This window comes from Eptatretus burgeri, chromosome 11 (genome assembly GCF_056783735.1).
Source record: "Eptatretus burgeri isolate ZD-2024b chromosome 11, Ebu_testis_v1, whole genome shotgun sequence".
Lineage (NCBI taxonomy): Eukaryota > Metazoa > Chordata > Myxini > Myxiniformes > Myxinidae > Eptatretus > Eptatretus burgeri.
The window spans coordinates 18,816,613-18,833,029 of NC_140971.1; the positions used below are offsets into that span (position 1 = coordinate 18,816,613).

Consider the following 16,417-nt stretch of genomic DNA (forward strand, 5'->3'; position numbering starts at 1 on the left):
TACATATATATATATATATATATATATATATATATATATATATATATATATATATATACATATAAACATATATATACATATAAACATATATATATATATATATATATATATATATATATATATATACATATAAACACATATAAACATATATAAAAATATATATATATATATATATATATATATATATACATATAAACATATAAACATATATATATATATATATATATATATATATATATATATATATATATATATATATATATATATATATATATTGTTGCGGATTCCGCGCCCGCCGGCGTGCTGACGGCCACGTAACTCGAATCGCGGCACGTCGCCCACCGGACGGACAATCCAGTCGTGACCCTCTCGGACTAACGCCGGGAACCAGTCACGGGTGGACCTTTCGGTCTCACCGCGATCGAGCCAATCAGCCCCCGCGTGGGATAGGGTTGCTCGCCAAATTCGACCTACCTAAGTACCCACGCGGAGGGTAGACCGGGCGATCGCACCTCGCCGCAGGTCGACTTCGGACACGGGCCGCTTAAGCGACCCGTTCCGTACTATCAGAATAACCGAGCGGTGTTATCGTCGACCTCGACGGTTCGATTAATTATCGGGCGTATTCAGCCCACTACCAACCCTTTACGTGAAGCAAGATGAGGATTCAATGGGAGAAATGACGAAGCGAAGCGGGAAACAGTTCAACACAAAAGCACATTTATTCGCGGCACACGGGAAGCACACATATTCAATTCCACCAAAAGCACACAGAAAAGACACAATGCAATTTACACAACAAGCAAATGTAAAAGTGAAAACACAATGCAGAGCTAATACCGACTACCGAGCACACGGCAACACTTATACAATTCTACTTCACAGACGGCGCCGACAACACATACCCAAAACCAAGGAAAAGAATATCCTCAAGGATGAGGCGGGCCTGAGGCCGAGACCGGGTCGCGCCTACCCGTCTGGTGATGAGACGCGGAGCGGCGATGGCGCCCCAACCCCGCGGGCCTCGCGGGCAGTGTCTGGTAGGGGGTGGGAAAGGGGCCCCCTTGGTCGCACTATCTCAGCGCGGGGGGAAACAGGAGGGGGTTGCTGATGCTCGGGGTATAGAGGATCTTTATTATCCCTGGTGTGCGTCTCCACCTCGGCCAGGTTGCGCTGTCGGCCTCCCTCGGGTGCAGCTCCCTGCACGACGCGAGCACCCCCTCGTCTGGTGTCGCCGCCTTTCCACAGCTCGTCCCCTCCGTTCCGACTCCAACGCACACGACGAGCAGCTCCACCGCCCGCGAAGTCTTGACCCTCTGCTTCCGACTCTCCTACTCTCCGCCTCTGGACTCTCCGACTCTCCACTCTCCTGACTGACGAACACGGTCCTTTTATCCCACCGTAGCTTCGCCTTTGACCCCCTCCCTTTGACCTTTCACCTCGCTCCCCATTGGCCCGAGAAAAAGTGGGCGTGAAGGCTTTTTGATCCACAAATTTGCATATATCAATCATCCTGGAGGCGGGGCCAAATCGCCCCTCGCTCACCGATTGGACGGCAAAAAGTGGGCGTGTGTCGTTTTTGATCCGTTTTTGAAGCACAAAATCCGTGATTTTGTACACGCTGTTCGACGCGCGCCCTGCACGAGTCCAACACCGGTACCCACAGCGGGGCAAGAACGGTGGCGATGCTACGGTTGCGAGGTGTGACGTGAAGGTCGTGGCGGTTGTGGTGAAGCGGTGGTTGTGGTTGTAATCATGGCGGTTAGTCCAAAATAAAGATAGTAAAAGAAAAACGGCTATCCTGAAGAGTCGCAGCACGCATAAATGACATGTATTCCCACTAGACAACGGGTTTGGACCTAACTACACATGTACTTACCGAGATACCTCACCTAAGGGACCTGAATGGTGGTTTGCGAATTTGGTAACCACAACACTACCCCTCCCCTTTTTACAGACTCGTCCCGAGTCGTCAAATTTTCGTGTGCCATCATGTGTAGTTTTCCCCTAGTACATTTTACCTACGGATCCCTGAGTGCGACATTCATGGTATTCGTGTCCCCAAAATAAATAACCTGAGGGCTGCGTAACTACCTAAACAAACTCACTCACACGGACGACTTAAATAAAATTGCCGGCGCTAAGACATACATGCCGCGGGCGCACTCATATTTACAGTACATCTTAACCTTAACTTACAAATTTTACACTAAACCATGGCCCAGGATCATTGAACTCTGCAAAGAAAAGCAGTTAGCAGGGAGCCAGGCTGCCCACATGCAGTCTCTGGCTCAAACAATGCAGGTGACAGGGAACGTGGCTGGCTGCTCACACGCAGTCCAAGGCCTTCCCTTTTGAACTGAACGCAGTGAACCACAACGGTGCATGGGCTGCACAAACGTAGTCTCCGTGCCAGCTCAAGCGGCACACGCAATGAGCACAACGAATGGATGCATGAATGGATGGACGCAAACACGGTGCACGGGCCGCCACTGCAGGCCCGTGTTGTAGCTGCCAACAGGGCAGTTCTCGCAGCTTGCAAACTGTTGCCTTGCGGATCCTGGCGCACATGGAAATGAACAGGGGGGGCAAAGCAAAAATTGAACGGGGCTGGTGAACGTGGGCAGTGGGCATGGCATGGCAAAGGTGAGCAGGCAAACACAGCCCGCAGAAGAAGGCCGCTGCAGGCAAACATAGCGGGCAGATGAACTGGCCGGCACAGGCCTTGAAGCAAACACGGCCAGCCGATGGCACAGGCCTTGCAGCAAAACAACAGCTGCCGATGAAGTTGGCCGGCCTCCGCCTTGAAGCAAAACACGGCCAGCCGATGAAGTTGGCCAGCTCTTGCCGTTCAGTGGAGGTTGGTGAAGGGAGTGCGGTGGTGCTGGCCACTTGGAGGGCGGGCTCGGACCTACCTACCTGTCTCCCTCCCAACCTATCGCCTTTGCCTGTCACTGTACATACCCACTCCCTTAATTTGTCAAACCCCAATTTAGCCCCAACTTATTTTTTTATTGTTTTTATTTTTACTTCCCCACTATAAATCGTCCCCTAACCCCCTTTATCGTCCTTGTTCGGCTAACCTATTCTGTCACCTAGCCTACTCTCAACCCCTACGTTCCCTTCCCAGAGGGGAACAAGGGAGAGCTAACGTCCTGTGTCGAGGCCCAACGAAGCCTCAGAATGGCCTCCCCAGAGTTCGGCGATCTTAACACCAAGTGGGTCCAGCGGCCCACAACGACAGCGAGGGGATGGATGGTGCGGAGGGGTACATCTCCTAATCTACCCTAACCATTTAACTGTTAAACTACCCCGGGGCTTTCAACAAGCGCCTCTCGCTTAAACTATTGGTTCTAACAACCCAGATTCCCGTCGCCTGTGTTGGTGTCCTTACAATTTCGGGCCTCGCCCCCCCAATTTTCTCTCCGTGCCCTCACACGGTCTCCTGGCTGGGACACGTGGCTCCCTTTGGCAGGCACGACCCTCTGCCGAATCTCCCGCTATGGCACCCCCGGGCACTACACTGCCTCCGAGCCTACCAGCTCCCTAACACCGGGGAGTGCCCCCCATGGCACCTCCCCTGAAACGCACACGTGGCAGGCCGGCCTCCCGGGCCCCTTTCCGAGGGTCACCCGTGCCCACAACACTGCCCACGCGGCTAATGGCGCCCCGGGCCCCCGCACCAAGCAGGCGCACCCGTGCCCACTACGCTATCCCGGCCCCCCATGGGCCCATGGCCTACCGCAGCCGACTAGCCTGGTGCCCGGGGTACCCACTCAGCGATACTCACCTTTCGCAGCCACGCTCCCAAGCCCGTCAACAGGGCTCCTGCACCCCTCCAAATGGGTCTCGAGCCTACTTTCCCACCAACAACAAAACGACCTCCATTTTTCAATTTGACTAACCCAGCTAACTCACTCTACACTGACCCCGGGGTCCCTTGGGCGGGAGTCACTCCTCCCCCCAATCACTCATCGCACCATGCATTCCCCATTCGCTCCACTCACACAGACCCGCTGGCCTCACTCACTCACCATGTACTCACCTCACAACTCACCAACTCTTCAACACACACACCGCTGAACTCTGCCATCCTTCTAACTATTTCCCCTAACTAACTCGTGCTCCCACGTCGTCCCTTAAACTATAGCACGTTCCTTTTAACTCTACGTAGCTAAACTACGTCCCCACTACACATCCAAAGTCTGTCTCTGTCTCCAAATAATTCATTTTATTTCCCAACCTAAATCTGGCTACAATCCCTCTAACTAATCCATTCCACGGACTCCATGAGGACTTACCCCTGCCCCATGGAGTCGGTCGAACTAAGCTAACCCTTCCCCCTAACTAGTTTTCATCCTGTGCCCCTGGTAAGGGGGTCTTTCACCCCTTGCCCAGGAATCCTGTGCACCCGAAAGTGAGGCTTGTTTTTTTTTTTTTTTCATGCGCAGCACGTGCGCGGCCACTCAGAGCTCGCGCACTTTACACCTGCCCGTGACGTCATGCAGCTGCACGTGTTCCTCGTCCCTCCTTGGACGGTACCATCCGGCAGAGATACCCCTCCTGCCGGATTCCAACCCCACGTGCAGCCATGGCGTCACCGTGCGCATAAAAAAAACACAAGCCCCACGTCTCGAGGGGTTCCCCACGCGAACACATGTGCTTTGCCCGTTGGAGCTTAACACACACGATCGCGTGGAGAACCCATCCGGTCCAAATCCGTTTACCTGCCTAAACTTTGTCCGTCCGCGGGATCGGCAAATCCACCGCGTGCGTTTCCGGACCGGGACTTCACTCTCGCAAGCGAGCACGTGGTGGTCTCGTGCGTTGCACAGCACGAACCGCGTGCTCACTGCTGGGTGAACCCGGCACGGTCCACGAAATAGCTCCAGCCGCTACTCGGCTTTCTCTCCTCTGTCGCCGTCTCCGTGTCCATTCCACACACGCATACCTGCGTGTTACGACGCACACAGTCCACTCCATCACATTCACACCGGGAGACGCGGCTGCGTGCTCCCGCATGCCAACCGACATCTCCCTCACATACCGCTCTCTCACACACACGGTCTCCCTTGCACACAGCGACCTTGCACACGGCCGTTCACTCACGCGTGCGGGGCACTCACCCGCGGTGCCTCACTCGCACTCCGTGCCTCATCCACACACGCGGGGGCACTCAACCGCGGTGCCTCATCCACACACGGTGCCTCACCCACACACGCGGGGGCACTAACCCGCGGTGCCTCACTCACACTGGCCGTTTCATCCACACACACGGGGGCACTAACCCGCGGTGCCTCATCCACACACGGCGTGCTGGGAAGCACGCACTCCGGCACCATCGCCACCACACCACTCACACACGGGGTCGCTTCCACACACGGGGACGCACTCACACCTTGCACCACACACACAGGGACAACCACACTGGGGATTTGTGTCCCCACAAGGGTCTCCGGGGCCTCTACACCCCCTAAGCTCTCCGTGCACCTGTCCACAGCACTCCTCCCCTCGACCTCGCAAAGCACGACCTAACTCACCTGGTCGTGACTCGCCTCGAGGGGGCATACTCCCTCCCCTCGTTCCTGGAGGAGGCCATCCAGGTGCTCGCACTGGGTCTCTACCCAGTCTGCCAGCTCACCCCCATTGTCCTCCACTACCTCCGTGTGTGTGTGTGCGTCACTTACCCCGTCTTCATCGTGCAGTCTTCCCTCTATCGTTTCTGTCTCCCGTGTCGCTGCCAACTCTTCACCCTTTACCTCTCTTGTCTCAACTATTATTTCCGTTGTCGTCACCTCGTGTCTCGTCTCACACGTTTTGGTCTCCCCATTTAATTTTTCCCTTTTGGTCACCGTCGATTCCTCTGTCACGACCCTCGCCCAACACGCCCCCCGAATTATTTTTTTACCCGCCTCCACTGCGGGCCTGTCAGCCGTTGCACCCCCTTCCAGCTCGTTTGCTCCCACACGTGGAGTCGCCATTCCCAGCTCCCTGGTCACGGCCTTCATGCCCGCCTGCAGGCATCGGCCCATGTTCTGCGTCTCACCCCGTAGCTCTTTCATTTCTTCCTTCATGTTTGCTTCCATTCCGTTTATTTGCTTGTTCATTTCGTTTTTCATTTCATTTGTATTTGTATCCATCTTTTCGTTCATGCCTTTCATTTCGTTTGTATTTGTATCCATCTTTTCGTTTATTTGTTGTGTATTCGCATCCATCGTCGTTTTCACTTCATTCATTTGCTTGTTCATGTCTTTCATTTCGTTTTTTATTTCATTTGTCATTGCCGCCAGCATGGCGCATAGCTGGGCCACGTCGGGTGCGCTTGAGTGAGCCGTTTCGGCAGGGGTTGGGGAAGGGTCTTGGTGGAGAGGGGGGGGGGAGGTGTCATACACCGCGGCCGCTGCCGCACCCACCTCGGGCCCTGGGTTCAGTTGGGCGAGTCCGTGTTCCTGCACAATCAACATTTCCCGCACGGGGATTCCATCCTGGACCATGGATCCTACACATTCTACATCCATTTCTAATACCCCCGGCTCCCGCTCGCCTTGAGACGCCATCTTGCTTCTCGTGAAGGGTTAATTTGCTCGCTCGTAATTTGGAGGGAATCGGGGGTCGCTTCTCTCACCCCTGGACCGATTCCCGTGAATTTAGCCGGAGACAGGAGAGCCCGTTTTCCTGTTCTCCGATACCAGTGCCGAGAGGAGGGCGATGGATTTGTATCCCACTCCTGACACCAGTGTTGCGGTATTCCGCGCCCGCCGGCGTGCTGACGGCCACATAACTCGAATCGCGGCACGTCGCCCACCGGACGGACAATCCAGTCGTGACCCTCTCGGACTAATGCCGGGAACCAGTCATGGGTGGACCTTTCGGTCTCACCGCGATCGAGCCAATCAGCCCCCGCGTGGGATAGGGTTGCTCGCCAAATTCGACCTACCTAAGTACCCACGCGGAGGGTAGACCGGGCGATCGCACCTCGCCGCAGGTCGACCTCGGACACGGGCCACTTAAGCGACCCGTTCCGTACTATCAGAATAACCGAGCGGTGTTATCGTCGACCTCGACGGTTCGATTAATTATCGGGCGTATTCAGCCCACTACCAACCCTTTACGTGAAGCAAGATGAGGATTCAATGGGAGAAATGACGAAGCGAAGCGGGAAACAGTTCAACACAAAAGCACATTTATTCGCGGCACACGGGAAGCACACATATTCAATTCCACCAAAAGCACACAGAAAAGACACAATGCAATTTACACAACAAGCAAATGTAAAAGTGAAAACACAATGCAGAGCTAATACCGACTACCGAGCACACGGCAACACTTATACAATTCTACTTCACAGACGGCGCCGACAACACATACCCAAAACCAAGGAAAAGAATATCCTCAAGGATGAGGCGGGCCTGAGGCCGAGACCGGGTCGCGCCTACCCGTCTGGTGATGAGACGCGGAGCGGCGATGGCGCCCCAACCCCGCGGGCCTCGCGGGCAGTGTCTGGTAGGGGGTGGGAAAGGGGCCCCCTTGGTCGCACTATCTCAGCGCGGGGGGAAACAGGAGGGGGTTGCTGATGCTCGGGGTATAGAGGATCTTTATTATCCCTGGTGTGCGTCTCCACCTCGGCCAGGTCGCGCTGTCGGCCTCCCTCGGGTGCAGCTCCCTGCACGACGCGAGCACCCCCTCGTCTGGTGTCGCCGCCTTTCCACAGCTCGTCCCCTCCGTTCCGACTCCAACGCACACGACGAGCAGCTCCACCGCCCGCGAAGTCTTGACCCTCTGCTTCCGACTCTCCTACTCTCCGCCTCTGGACTCTCCGACTCTCCACTCTCCTGACTGACGAACACGGTCCTTTTATCCCCCGTAGCTTCGCCTTTGACCCCTCCCTTTGACCTTTCACCTCGCTCCCCATTGGCCCGAGAAAAAGTGGGCGTGAAGGCTTTTGATCCACAAATTTGCATATATCGATCGTCCTGGAGGCGGGGCCAAATCGCCCCTCGCTCACCGATTGGACGGCAAAAAGTGGGCGTGTGTCGTTTTTGATCCGTTTTTGAAGCACAAAATCCGTGATTTTGTACACGCTGTTCGACGCGCGCCCTGCACGAGTCCAACACCGGTACCCACAGCGGGGCAAGAACGGTGGCGATGCTACGGTTGCGAGGTGTGACGTGAAGGTCGTGGCGGTTGTGGTGAAGCGGTGGTTGTGGTTGTAATCATGGCGGTTAGTCCAAAATAAAGATAGTAAAAGAAAAACGGCTATCCTGAAGAGTCGCAGCACGCATAAATGACATGTATTCCCACTAGACAACGGGTTTGGACCTAACTACACATGTACTTACCGAGATACCTCACCTAAGGGACCTGAATGGTGGTTTGCGAATTTGGTAACCACAACAATATATATATATATATATATATATATATATATATATATATATATATATATATATATATATATATACATATAAACATATAAACATACATATATATATATATATATATATATATATATATATATATATATATATATATATATATATACATATAAACATGTGTGTTGGCGCAGTGGTAAGGGCAGCGGCTTGGAATCCAAAAGGTCCTGAGTTCAAGCCCCGTTGGGCCACTGAATTAATACACCAGGGGGTTGACTCAGCCTGTCATCCTTCCGAGGTCGGCGAAATGAGTACCAGTGTCCTGGGCCGGTGTATACCCCGGTTAAAATAGGTGTACCATATCCCTGTGTCGTAAGAGGCGACCAGGGTTGCGTCAGGAAGGGCATCCGGCGTAAAACATGTGCCAAATCACTATGCGGATCGGATGATCCGCTGTGGCGACCCCTAACGGGAGCAGCCGAAAGGAGAAGAAGAAGAAGATATATATATATATATATATATATATATATATATATATGTATATATATATATGTATATATATTTATATATGTGTATATATATATATATATATATATACATATATATATACATATATACATATAAACATATATATATATATATACATATAAACATATAAACATATATATATATATATATATACATATAAACATGTATATATATATATATATATATATATATATATATATATATATATATATATATATATATATATATATATATATATATATATATATATATATATATATATATATATATATATACATATATATATATATATACACACACACATATAAACATATATTGTTCTGCTCTTCCATGCCTCTATTAATAAAAAAAAAATTGGTATACGATGATGAGATTGGTATACGATGATTGATATAGGATGATTTTTATAATGAGACCCGACTGTAATGTCTGTTTTTCTCATGTGAAATTTGTAATTCAAATCATCTGTTAAACATAATTTTCGGCATTTCGTGGAAAGCATGGGAATTTTGAAATGGTTAACCATAATTGTTGTGTTCCTAAATGCAAATCCGACTCACAAGTGTATAGGATACACGAGAAATATCTGTGGAAGAGAAGAGTTGGGCTTGTACCATTTCCTGTGAATACAATTAGCTAGCAGCAGCCATGGTTATAAAACACACACACACACACACACACACACACACACACACACACACACACACACACACACACACACACACACACACACACACACACACACACACACACTTCTCCTTTCACCAATAGATTCAAGTATAATGTCTCTTGTGGCCTTGGAACCAAACAAAAACATGTACTTCTAACAGCCCTCACAGCCCAAAAAATTCCCACACTGTCCTATATACTTTCAAACATGATTCAGAGATAATATCATCATTTTATTCTTACTCGATGCATCAGCAAGCCTTAGATATGACCGTCCCATGGGTGTTAAGAAGCATGGAGGTTTAGATAGAATGAGCCAGTCTACGAACTTTCAGCGATTCACTGGCCCACATCATCGGGAGTTTTTGTAGTACGAAGAGCAAGATATCAACTTTTTGGACGAGTTAATCAGTGAGTTCTCCAACTGTTTCATTGTGCAGAGGCACACCCCTTTCTCGCAGGTGTGTTTACAAGTATTTTCGGCTTCTTTTAAAGTTTTTTTTCAGTGGTTCCATTCAACAATCATTTTCTATTGGGCATGAAATACGTTCTTATCTGTCAGGCATGAAAATGGGCTGCCCGATAAACTTCATCACCAAGGGTTTCTGCACCTGCGCACCGAGCAATCTGGGGAGGATGGCATAATTTTGAAAGTACTGTATTAATATATTTCATGTTGATCACGAACCATAACAATGTACTAAAATTTACAGATAAGAGTATAACTTTACATGAGAAAAACAGACATTACAGTCGGGTCTCATTATAAAAATCATCCTATATCAATCATCGTATACCAATCTCATCATCGTATACCAATTTTTTTTTATTAATAGAGGCATGGAAGAGCAGAACAACGAAGAAAAATTACCCTCATGTGGGGGTGATGGTCATCTCTATAATACTACAAGTTCTCAATGTTCAGTTATGACCGAAGACTACTGCGCATCTCGACTGCGCAGTTTGGTTAAAGATGACTCGGCATTTTGGCGCGCGCGCACGGAATTATATTTTGAAAATAAATGCCGACGTGTACATTTCTGGTTTTGAAACTTTTGCACCTTCGGTGGAAAATGTATAAATATACAAGGTCAGCTGCTATGCAATGACACCATTCACTAACTTTTACCATGCCCAGTAGAGAATATATAGCCTCCTGAAGGTAGGAAAGTTTTTGCAAACTTTGAAGTCACGTGACGCAAAAACGAAAGCGAAATTCGAAAATCCGGCCTGACAAAATTTAGATATTGTCCCATAGATTCATATGCTACAATCAAATTCAAGATCGCTTGAGAAATGTAGGAGTAGATAGATTTTGAAAATCGTCATTTTCGCAACTTCAAAGGCCTCGTGACCTTGACCTTGACCTTCGGTGACCTTGAAAGTCATACCATCGTGTACGTCTCATCGACCTCTATCAGGATCACTAATGACCAGATCTCCCGCTTCAACTTCATTGTGAACGGACGGACGGATCGAAGGACATCAACACCCATATTATTAGGTCATGCTCGAAGAGATGACCTAAAAAAGGATAAACAGCCAAAAAGTGGTCGAAGGGAAAACAGAAGGGACGAGAATGCACAGACGCACCATAACCAACCTGAAATGAGGTCTTGCAGGTAAATGATGAACAAGGTCTTTATGGGTGTGGAGGGGCTCAGTTGGGGTAGAAATAGGAGTGACCATGAGATGACGGTGGACAGATGCACCACAGCATAAGGAGAGGCGTTGTAGTTTAAAGATAGGGGATGTAAATGAATTGAGGTGAGTGTTGAGGATAGATTCAGGCAAACCATGAAAGAATCCTCGATTGTGTAGATTTAACTGTCATTTGGGTCATGAGTGAGGCCCATGGGATATTCAATATTCAAGAGCAGTCATTTTAGTTTACCAACATTCCTCCACTTGCAAAATCTAAGCACACCATATAATTTATTCTATTTTATTGCCTTCCATCTTTCATATCTAAAACAATAATTGCGGTAACATTGGCACAAACAGGTCGATGTCCATAAGCTTATGTTTTAACACCAACCAAGTATTCAGAGGTGAAAACAAAACATTGATGTAAAATAGTTAGAAAGACTGTCATCACAAAACTTCTGTGTTTTTTTTTTTAAACATGATCTTAGGCTTTTAGTGGAGGTACCACACACACATGGACATACGAATGAACATATGTGACACAACACAAAACTGATAAGACAAAACAAACAAGGCCACTGAGATTTTGCTAGATGTCGCAACATAAATTGCTTGATTCATCCAGCTGTCAGTTTATCCATCCCCCCTCCCCCCCCCAACCTGTCTGCTCAATCTTGGGAAGGGTAATAAGGTAAGGTCTGAGCACGGTGGACGTTAGCTTTTACCTGCTTGTTGAAAGCTTATCAAAGCTAAGATTCCCACAACGGATCTATCCTGTTTGTTTTTTTTATCCCTGTGTTGCTAATTGTGTTGTTAACCCACTTACATGTCTTCCTCTTACATTATTTGCTGTTTCTTGTCTAATTAGTGATTGCGTGTTTCTAGCATAATTTTACAGGGCTCAGTGAGAAAGCGTGCCTTGTTTGACTGACGTATGGCACGTATTCTGTCTTCTATCCTGAGTGGACTTATTTCATGCTTCTGGAATCTGTTTTTTTCCAAAACAAAAAACAAAAAAAAACTTTATTTAGCACAAAATAATCTCAAACTCATTCTGCCAGTAATTTCCTTCCTTCAATCATTCTTAATCCCTTTCATTCTCAATACCTTCTCAGAAAACAAATTTGCTTCTTTCTTTGAAAGCATTTTTTTGTATTATATACAAAGTCGAGGCCCGTGGAAGAGTTAGAACACAGAATGAATCAGGCGCAACAGATCAAAATGAACAGCAGAAAGAGAGGGGGGAAATGCCAACAGCAGGGCCAATGGACAAAATGGATGGACATGGACAAACAGTATATTTGGGAGGGTGGAGGGGGGGGTGTTAATGGTGATAGAAAATATCATGGTTTTGGATGGGGGATGATCTGAGATAGTGATGAACAGCTGTATTCAAGACCTGGGGGAAGAATGAAATTTAAGAGACAGGAAAAAAGAGGAACAAATGAGTGGAGGTGAGCAGTGATTCTGGATTTAGGTAGTTTCAGCAGAAGGGGGGGGGGTCCTGAGTTCAAGCCCCGTTGGCCGCTGAATTAAAATACACCAGGAGGTTGACTCAGCCTGTCATCCTTCCGAGGTCGGCAAAATGAGCACCAGAGTACTGGTAAGGGGGACACTGCATCAGCGGCATAGCTGCGTCCCAACCAATGATACAACCAGCAGCCACAGGCTGCACTGCAATAGAGAGAGAGAGAGAGAGAGAGAGAGAGAGAGAGAGAGAGAGAGAGAGAGAGAGAGAGAGAGAGAGAGAGAGAGAGAGAGAGAGAGAGAGAGAGAGAGAGAGAGAGAGAGAGAGAGAGAGAGAGAGAGAGAGAGAGAGAGAGAGAGAGAGAGAGAGAGAGAGAGAGAGAGAGAGAGAGGAAGGGGGTTGATTGTGGACTGTGTGTGCCCTGTAGAAACCTGGGGGGATGAAGCACGGAGAGGGCAGAGGGTGCAAGACCAGAAAGGAGGTGAAAGAAAACAGAGAGACCACCGACTTGCCGGTTTTGGAGAAGTGAGAGGCCTATATACTCAGCTTCATTGCAAGAGATTCCAATAATCTTGAAGGCCTTGCTTCCCACAGCATCAAGCTGAACAACGTGTGAGGCGGGGCAGCCAACCAAGAGAGGAGAGCAGTATTCCATCAAGCTGTGGATGAAGGCCTTGTAGGTGCACCACGTGAAGGCGCGCCACGCCAACCGACCCTTGGGCTTCGCACCAGAAACGCGGGACCCCCGACCAGGGGGCCCGCAGATAGGAGTTCAGATGTCCCAAGGAAGGACTTCATATGACTAAGGATGCCCATTTGGTGACTGGCTTTGGAGGCCAATTTTGAAATCTGGTTTGCCCAATAACTGAACTTCCTCAAGAGGATCGTAAAGAAAGTAGATGAGAGGGTTTGCCAGGTGGTCCTTTTGGAGAAAGAGATAGTAAGAGTGTTAGATTTGTCAGGATTGAAAGACACATTAAAGATTTTTATAGCCATTTTAAAGACATTAATGACGCCCAGTCCGTGAACTGTCCTTCCAAACTTATAGCACGACTTTCCTCCATCCTTCCAATCATAATTTAATCCTCATTACAATTTCTATTTCTGTCTTAGATTATCGGTATTTGGCATCATGAGAAGTCCAGACGGCAGAAAATGCCAAGACAATGGAACATGACCATCACCTATTCCCATTCTGAGCAACACATGCATTCCACCCCCCAACTGGTTGTACCCTGACCCCTCCCCCTACCTTGCATCCTGCTCCCCATCCTGCTCCCAATCCCATCTAGGAGCGCTAAAATCACGTGGTGTCGCTATGCATTGTGGGTTAAAACAAACGTGTATCCGTCATGTTGATGGTATGCTCGTCTGCTTGAATAGCCTGCAATTGCATTCTTGCAATGGCATTTTCAAAGTATTTTGATGATTTACCGGTAGATGCAAGGCATAGATATAGACAGAAGATTCCTTTATGTGAAGGCATTGAATCATACAGCTTGTAGAAAGCGGATTTGCAGCTGAAGATGCCAAATTATGGCATGAAACAGGTGATTATGGAGATATAAGAATTTAGATTATGTAGGATAGCAAGACGATCCAAAGGACCCTGACCGAGATGGATGACAGGAAATGCAGACTGAATTTCACAAATGCAAGGGCTACAAACTCTAAAAGGAAATAGATAGGCATCGGATTGAAAAATGATCCACAGAGCTCGTAAAGATATGAAAATTTATTGGGTAAGAACAACCCGTTTACTACACAATTTATATACAGTAATTCACATTGCATAAAAACCTTGTTATGAATAATAGTGAGTGCCATGATTGCACAAAAGGGACATCATGGATTTTATAAGTGAATCGATAAACATCGATAAGGAAAATTAACTGGAATACATATATAAAAGGTATTTATATCAATGGATTGACATGGACTCACCTTCCTGGTGGAGCCTTTTGCTCAGACGCTTGGGCGAAGGATTAACACCCAAAAGGTCTGCGTCTCAATTTCCAAGGTAATTCAGCTCTCAGAACTCCATCCAATTGCCATTTGCTGTACACCCCACTTGGATAATATGAATACATCATGTCGCAATTTTAAGAGAGCAAAAAATAAGCCATTTGCTTCCAACAGGAGAGAGCAAAAACACTTAAACACGTTTGGGTTTTTGAATACCATATTCATTTGTGACAACACCATTAGTGAAACAATGCTGTTATAAATTGATATGCCTACTTTGATAAATTAACTATGGATAAGTGCAGAGACCTGATGAAAAGGAATGGATGTATTATTTGACTGAGGACGAGAGAAGCGAGGTTGAGGCCGCTAATTCCTGGTACGTGAAATACCCTGCAACTCATGCCTACAGAAAACAGACTTTTTGGAATGCCGGCCACATTTTCCATGCAATCATCATGTAACTTTGTTAAAATATTCTACATGTGTAGGTGCTTCTATGTTGAAAGTTTTGTGTCAGTCACTCAAGAGGTTGTGGAAAAATCAAATTTAAAATTGAATAAAGGTGAGAAAGTGAGGGCCTCGGCCGACATTCCACACCATGCATGATCAAGAGGTTGTGAAAAAAATATAATTTAAAAATGAATAAAGGTGAAAAAGTGAGTGTGTTAACCAACATTTCACAAAATGATCAAGAGGTTGTGGAAAAAATCAAATTTAACAATGAATAAAGGTGAAAAAGTGAGGGCCTCGGCTGACATTCCACACCATCATGAAGAGGTTGTGAAAAATTCAAATCAAAAATTGAATAAAGGTGAAAAAGTGAGGACCTCGGCCGACATTCCACACAATGATCAAGAGGTTGTGGAAAAATCAAATTTAACAATGAATAAAGGTGAAAAAGTGAGGGCCTCGGCTGACATTCCACACCATCATGAAGAGGTTGTGAAAAATTCAAATCAAAAATTGAATAAAGGTGAAAAAGTGAGGACCTCGGCTGACATTCCACACCATCATGAAGAGGTTGTGAAAAATTCAAATCAAAAATTGAATAAAGGTGAAAAAGTGAGGACCTCGGCTGACATTCCACACCATCATGAAGAGGTTGTGAAAAATTCAAATCAAAAATTGAATAAAGGTGAAAAAAGTGAGGACCTCGGCCGACATTCCACACAATGATCAAGAGGTTGTGAAAAAAATCAAATTTAAAATTGAATAAAGGTGAAAAAGTGAGGACCTTGGCCAACATTCCACACAATGATCAAGAGGTTGTGAAAAAATTCAAATTTAAAATTGAATAAAGGTGAAAAAGTGAGGACCTCGGCTGACATTCCACACAATGATCAAGAGGTTGTGGAAAAATTCAAATTTAAAAACGATTAAAAGTGAAGTGAGGGCTTCGGCCGACATTCCAAACCATGATCGAGGATGGTTGTGGATGCCTATTACTTCAATGTTAAAAATACTTCAATGTAAATGCAGTCACATACAACACAAACTGGCTGATGTCAACGACAACATTCTAGAAATCAGAAGAGTTGAACGGTGATTATTAAATCCGTTAACTCAAAGTAACAAAATGCTAACCATGATGCAGTGATTGCTGCAAATACAACTGTCTTAGCTTCAATAAGGTCAGCTCGGGAAATATCACTGAGCCATTCTGATCACCGTTTTCTACACAATTCCTCCATCTGAGAGCCACGGCGGGTCATTAGTGCTGGAAAACAAAAGACCGACCTGTCCTTCTCTGATCGGATCAGTGTGA

The 16,417-nt window shown here is 47.0% G+C and overlaps 1 long non-coding RNA gene across 1 annotated transcript in view; it reads right to left on the reverse strand.

The window, feature by feature from the left end:
- LOC147016602 (uncharacterized) overlaps window positions 1-14,981 on the reverse strand; it is a 46,917-nt gene extending 31,936 nt beyond the window's left edge. The window contains exon 1 of the long non-coding RNA XR_015049682.1: window positions 14,629-14,981. This is a non-coding gene — a long non-coding RNA (uncharacterized LOC147016602). The remainder of the gene's footprint in view (window positions 1-14,628) is intronic.
- Between the last annotated feature and the right edge of the window lie 1,436 nt (window positions 14,982-16,417).